The 7456-nt window shown below is 40.7% G+C and overlaps 1 non-coding gene across 1 annotated transcript; it reads left to right on the plus strand.

The window, feature by feature from the left end:
- The first annotated feature begins 3867 nt into the window (after positions 1-3867).
- On the plus strand, positions 3868-4054 carry LOC111827551. The gene has a single exon (XR_002831176.1). It is a non-coding gene; the product is annotated as a U2 spliceosomal RNA (small nuclear RNA).
- Positions 4055-7456: the final 3402 nt, after the last annotated feature.

Consider the following 7456-nt stretch of genomic DNA (forward strand, 5'->3'; position numbering starts at 1 on the left):
TCTGATATGATGGGGCGAACTCTCCCAAACCACCACCCTTCCCCATCACCTACCCCAGCTCTGGGTGTCCGGGACTCCATATACTGCTCCTAGCTCTCAGCCAAAGCGGTGCGTGGTCAGGGATGGTATGGGGGGATAAATGATGATGGAAAAAAGAAAATGAAATGGAGAAAAATAAATAGACAAATAAATATGGATAGCTGCATTCACAGGAATCTGAAACTTTAAAAAGTGGCAGGTGGTGAGAGTTCTCTTCTAACTACTTGTCTCGTGCCTGCTAGTTCAGAGCTGCCTTTCAGAATGTCAGTGCCTGGATCTCAGGGCTAGAACAGGCACCAGAGAGAGGCACATCACTGTTTGTTGGGCTTGATGGCACCGTATCTAAATTTAAGCTCAGTGTGTTGGTTCATCAAAGTCTAGCTTCAAAGTCACCTTCTCCAGGTGTCTTCCCCGCACTGCCACCTGCCTGGGCCCCTACTGTGAAGAGTGGCCCGCTCTTATCCAGCTGACCGGAGTCGTCGTCTTTTATCTCCCTGTGGCACTATCGCATTCTACCTTCTAGTATTGGTATTTGAATGTATGACTCTTCACCATCGATTTGTAATTTTTAAAGAGAGAAGCTGGATTATAGATCTTCATATGCTCGTAGCAGCTAGAACGCTATCTGAGTCAACAAATGACAGGAAACATATGGTTTATCATATGCTTTGTGTAAATGCAGATATTATACATTAATATGTTCTATGTATGTATTTCACTAAAAATTTGTCTTAATGAGGATACATTCACATAACATAAAATTAACCGTTTTAAAGCAAGCAATTCAGTGGCATTTAGTATATTCACAACGTTGTGCAAACATGTGCAGCACCGCAAAGGAAAATCCCCTGCCCATTAGGCAGTCCCTCCCTGCTGTCCTCTCACCCAGCCCCTGGCCTCACTAAGGAGCTTCCTGTCGCCATGGATTTACCTCTCCTGGCTATTTCATATGGATGGAGTCATACAATTTGTGACCTTTTGGGGTTGGCATCTTTCACTTAGTTTGTTTCCAAGATTCATCAGCGATGTAGCATGTACGAGTATTTCATTCCCTGTTATGGCTGAATAATTATTTTATATATTTATTGGCAATTTATTGTGGGTACAATACATTGGCGTGATTTTACCACTAGATGGCATTACTTTCCTAGAAATTTCCTGGTCATTGCTCATAGTGAAAGGAACTGAAGTGTGCGATTCTGTCAGCCTGAGGACTTTTTTCCACTGCAAAACCAAGTGATGCCTAACAGATGAGCCATTTTGCGAGCTTTGCCACTATAGTCAACAATAGGTCATGGACCTCACCATTGTTAAGGACAACAGTTGCTTCTGGGACAGTAGATAATACTTTTCAGACTGCTTCAAAACAACGGTCCCTTTCATACTAAAAGAATTACCTTAACATGAATTTTTGAAATAAGTTGTCAATTAATAATAATATCCCTATCAAGGCCGAAATAGCAAAACAGTACAGGGGATTTTGTAATGTCGTTGTGAAGTCCACATGAAATGGTTTAGTTTAGAGTCTGGATCAGGGGCAAACTCCACTGGGCTTGCTTAATCCTCTAGAAAGGGATGAAAGTAGAGAACTCCTTTTTTTCTGGGGTTTTATGAGCACAAAATGAAATGTGTTTGGGGAAATGCCTTTTAACGTATGCTCATTGTGACTAATTTTGAGGATTTAAAAATTCACACTCATAGGGATTTATATCATGCATTAAAATGTTATTATCTTTAAAGTCATCAGTATAATTAAGCTCAGAGCTTATCAAGAATTTTAACAATTTAAAAAGCAATTCCATTTTGAGCATTTCTCTGAGACTGTTATCAAAGGTTTGAGAAGATGCTGTGGAAAAATTAGAGCAATTTTAAGTAAGCGGCCTCTGTACAGAAAATTCCTAGTTTGTTTCGTTTGTTTACATGAAGTAACTTTGACTTGACAAAGTAAATATTGGTATGAAAAGCCTTTGTCCTGTCTGGTGATAATAGTTCAGAGCTGCTTTGTACCTTTAGTGCCCTACACAGTTTGATATATAATGAGCCTTAAGTATATAATGATAAACAAATCAATGAGTTCCATTTTGTATATTCCTCCCTTATAAGTTTTGTTTTTAAATTATTAACAGCCTATTTTACAAGTTGACCCTGGATATAGTGATGGGGAAATCCGTGAGAACTTTAAGATGAGTTCACACATTCCTCATATTTAAGAAACTGTTCTAGTATCTTGGGTTGCTTATACCCCCACCCCCTAGTTAGTAACCAATATGGGAGTTAAAATCTTAGTCTGACCATTTTCTAGTTGTGTGATTTTGTGAAAATTATTTATCTACACATTACCTGCCTATACTATTTGAGAAGATGAAATGAGATAATGCATGAGAAGTGCTTAGCATACTTACTGCCTGAGCATATAGGGTTCTCAATACATTAGTCTATGTTATGCTAATTATCTTGTGAGGCAGAGAATAAAGATGAATCACTCTCCAAGTACCATACCCTTGTCTCCAAAACAGTTACTGCAATTTAAAATTCAATATGTGTTTGAATGATTATATCATTGATGAGTCTTTCATGAAATCTCTGGAGCTGGGTGTGTTTTGTTCGGTGACGCCCCCTAGCGTCTATCAAGGTGCCTGGAGCATGTATGGGTTAACTCTCAGGGGCCGTCAGCTAAGAAAGGTGATGTTAAGTCCCAACACTAAACACAAGGGGGTACTGTTCTGTCACCTATCCCCACCCTGGCTCCATTCAGAAACCTGGTTTTCAGAAAAGTGAAGTATTTAAGCCTAATCTCAATCAAAGAAGTGAACTCTTTATTCCTTTAAGTATCAGGCTTACTGTTTTTTGTTTCATTACTGCTCAGGATATATACCTAGCCTTCAATAGAAATAAAAAATACACTATAAAAGCTGTATTTGTACCCAGGACATGTTAAACTACAAAATATTTAATCCAAAACATTTAAAGCTGGCTATCCCTCTCTATTGGGCAACATAAAACATAATGATATTGCAATTAAGGTGATTCTGTGCCCTCTTAAACACTCATTTGCTCTGTTAATCTTCATGGACCCTTTCCAAAGGTAATTGCTAACCCTGAATACTTCATTCCACAAATACTTACTGAGTGCCTTATAGGTGCTGGGGATTTTTATGGTTGCTGGGGATTTAACTGAAGAACAAGGGTTGCATCTTTGTGTTTATATTGGTGATATTTTGCCAGGAGAGGAGGGAATACCTGCTTGTGGGGGCTCAGCACTGTCGAAATATTTTAAAATGTTTAGATTTATTAAGATGGAAGGGGACTTACAGATTATCTAGTGAAAACTCAGGTGACCCAAAGGGCCAGACAGATAATATAAACAAGTAAACGGGGCCACGTGGGAACTGCCATTACAGGAAGAGCAGGTGTCTACTTAAAGGACTTCTGACTTCCAATTGGTTCAGGTGGAATTTTCTTCTCTCCTTTTTACAAAGCAAAATACAACCCCCTCTCCTCCATACAAATACTTCTTCTCCTAAGTCATCAAATGGCAAGAACTGCTCTAGGAAAGGTGGATTTGGAGAACCAGGAAGGTTGGTGGGGCAAAATAAACCACCTTGTTCTCAACTTCACTCCTCCCAATTATTATTATTTTTTATAGACATTCTATTTTTTTAAAATATGTTTTTATTGGTTTTAGAGAGAGAGGGAGAGGGGGAGTGAGACATGCCCCCCCCTACCGGGGATGGAGCCCCAGCAACCTTCTGGTGCACGGATGACACCCATCCAACTGAGTCGCAATGGCCTGGCTCTCCCAATTATTTTAAAGAAACAAACCTGTTCATTGTTTCTCAGCTTTTTGGCTCAGATCAAGTGTAGTATCTGTTCTTATCAGTTTAACATCTGATACGTCCTCCAGCTGAAGACATTTTGTTAAGTGGATTTTTGGGGGAGATGAAATAGGACCTTGCTCTGTCCACGCCACGCATCAATCTGATGTTTCAGTACTTCCAGGAACAGTGAACCAGAAAAAACAACAACAAGCCAACGAACTGTGATACATATTAAAAAAATGTGAGACCACACATGAACCGTGACCCACGGCTATGGTAGAGGTGAGGTCACTGGTCCTCTTTCCTCAAAGAATTTTCTAGGCAATTAAGAGAGTTTCCTTTTCTAAATCTGGTTCTTGTAAGTCCCTTGGATTTCACCAGAAAAAGGGGCACGAGGCCTAACCGCCTTCAGCTGCTATCAGAAGAGAAATGAGGTCAGTTAGTCATACCTCCTTCCCTTGTCATTTGTGAATGTGAGAAGAATGGGAATCTCTGAAGCCAGATATTTCAAGGGAATTCAGATTTCTTTCAAGAGAAGAAAGAAATCTGGAGTTTTATGGGAAACCTCCCAATTTTATAAGTTGCCAATGAATGAGAACATTTAAAATACCGTGAGGGCCATTCCAAGCTCATCTGAGAGCTAAATTTGCCTCATTGCTCAGTAGTTTAACCTCCAACCTAATCTAATTCTCTAATTTTATGACAGACTCAGAGAAGTTAATGACTTGCCCACATTACCACATAATCCATATTCTCTCCATTCAGTCATAAAATAGTTGAAAAAAGTGGAGTAAATGCCTGATAATGAGTGACAGCAACCATTGTCAACTTTACAGTTAGGCTTGAAGTGAGCCAGACTACTTGGCAATGTTGGTGCTGAGACAATTCAAAAGAGAGTGATTTAGCCCTGGCCAGTGTGGCTCAGTTGGTTGAGCACTGTCCCATGCACCAAAGATTGCCAGTTGGATTCCTGGTGAGGGCACATGCCTGGGTTTCAGGCTTGATCCAAGGTGGGGAGCATGCAAGAGGCAGCCGACCAAAGTTTCATTCTCTCCCCTCTCTCTAAAAGTCAATTAAAAAAAACATTTTTAAAAACTGTGTGATTTATACTAATAATGAACATAGTTAGTACCTAATCTAAAGAATGATTACTGCAGAGGGACTAGTGAGAAAACAAAAGATGCACCACTCCAGCTGCCACCGGTTACAAATAGGCATCATGATGGTGCTGCAAAATGTGGGTAACTGGGGGCACAACAGTGTTTTAAATATATTGTCATTGATTTCAGAGAGGAAGGGAAAGGGAGAGAGAGATAGAAACATCAGTGATGAGAGGGAATCATTGATTGGCTGTCTCCTGCACACCCCGACTGGGGGTCAAGCCTGTAACCCAGGCATGTGCCCTGACCAGGAATTGAAACATGACCTCCTGATTCATAGGTCGACACTCAACCATTGAGCCACACCAGTCGGGCGCACAACAGTGTTTTAGAAAATAGCTTCAGGATAACATCTGCAGAAATTCTGGGCAAGCCAGACATTCTATTATTCCATAAACCCAATAAAAGAAGATAGATATGGATTTTACTATTAAATTAAGAAAAAGTGACTCAGTATCACACAGGAAAACACAATAAACATGTGGGTATGGTGAAGGAGCTCAAATGAATAAGGAGATGAAGGAAGAGTCAAGTGAAGGCTGTCGGGGCTTCAATTCTGGGACCATTTCAAATGCATCGAAGAGTCATTTCATGGAACCAAGGACTAAACATATTTTGGCACCATTCAGAAAAGTGCTATTTCTTTGTTGACTACATGTGGCTAATCCTTGTGTCAAGCTGACATTCTGAGAGAATCGCCAAGTGCTGTCACCACCTGATTTCACTGTCACCCCACCCAAAATGGAAGTTTCTAATTTGTCTGTGTCAGGGATTTCCACACCTTGATAACTTTGGATGATTTCATCCATTTATCCAAGAATGGAGTTCCTAATGTATGCCAGGCCCCATACTAGGTACCAGAGACACAGTGGTGAACACAATGGACGCGGTTCCTACACTCATTGAGCTTTTAGGTTAGAGCCAAACAAAATGAAAGCAAACCAAAAATTTAAGTTGTAATAAGTGTTCTGAAGGAAACAAAAAGTGCTAGGATAGAGAAAAAAGGAGAGAGGGAAATTGAGTTTAAATAGAATGGTCTTGAAAGACCTCTGGGAAGTGACATTTAAGCTGAGGTGTTTGCAAAAAGGAGAGCAAATGCAGAGTCCTCTGCCTCCTTGGCTTGGTGCTGAGGAAACAAACAAGGAAACATGTGACTAGAATGATACTGAGACCTTGGGAGTGTGGCACAAGATGATATAGAGATAGGCAGGGGTATGACACACACATGATCCATGGTCAGGAGAGCCCAGATTTTGTTTGAATGCTTTGGGGGCATAGAAAGCTTCTAAGTTGTGAGGCAACGTGATCTAATTTAAGTTTTGAAAAAAAAAATTATTGGTGTCCCAAGAAGAATGGACTAGAAGAGGCTAAGAGCAGAAACAAGGAGATGGCTTAGAAGGATTTTGCAGGAGTCGGCAAAAGAAGATGGCAGGCTTGCTTAAGGTGGGGAGGCAGATTTGGATATATATTTTGATAAGATGATTGACAGGACTTGCTGGTGGATTGATGTGGGAGGGGAGGGGTGACCCCCAGATTTCTGGCTCAATGAATGGAAAGGATGACAGCCCAGTGCCAGAAGGCCATAAAGCAGAGCTTCTTCACTTAGCAGGGAGAAAAGGCAAAGGAAGGGCTGGGTCCTGTTCACTGGGGCGCCTGCCCCCTTTCAACTACCCTTGTGTCTCGTGAGAACACCTAGGTCATGGTTCTCAAATTTTAAGGTTTGAGCCACTTGAAAAGCTAGTTAAAATAGCAGTTGCTACACATAGTATTCCTGGAGCACAGCACTTGGAGCAGATATAGACCAGAATAGTTCATGTGTATGTGTCTGGTGACTAAGGACTTATGGCTTCTTTTATAAACTTTAAAAATAAAAATGAAAAGCAAGGTAGCCCTGGCTGAGTGGCCAAGTTGGTTGGAGCATTGTCCTGTACACCAAAAGGTTGCCGGTTTGATTCCAGGTCAGGGCACATACCTAGGTTGTGGGTTCAATCCCTGGTCGGGTGAGAATGGGAGGCAACTGATCGATGTTTCTCTCTCACATCAATGTCTCTCTCTCTCTCTCTCTCTCTCTCTCTCTCTCTCTCCCTTCCTCTCTCTCCCAAATTTAATAATAAAAAAGCAAGGTAGCTTTTTAAAAACCTGTATGCTTTTCTATTCTTCACACTCTACTGAAATGAAATATAACCGATGACTATTATTTACATTGCTAGAGCTCTTTGGTTCTACCAGTGGTTGGGATGAATTGTACTTTCTTAACGATGTCATGATGGCATCATCTGTAACATGAGAACTAATTAACGTGGGTATGTAAATGTGTGTCTCTGTTAATGAAGCAGGGACAAGAGTACCCTGTATGTGTAATTTGTATGGAACTTAAGATGTATTTATAGCATCAATAGTAAAAGGAGGAACTGGCCATTGTTCATGTAACTTGATACT

The sequence above is a fragment of the Myotis lucifugus genome, unplaced genomic scaffold (genome assembly GCF_000147115.1).
Source record: "Myotis lucifugus unplaced genomic scaffold, Myoluc2.0 scaffold_184, whole genome shotgun sequence".
NCBI classification, from domain to species: domain Eukaryota; kingdom Metazoa; phylum Chordata; class Mammalia; order Chiroptera; family Vespertilionidae; genus Myotis; species Myotis lucifugus.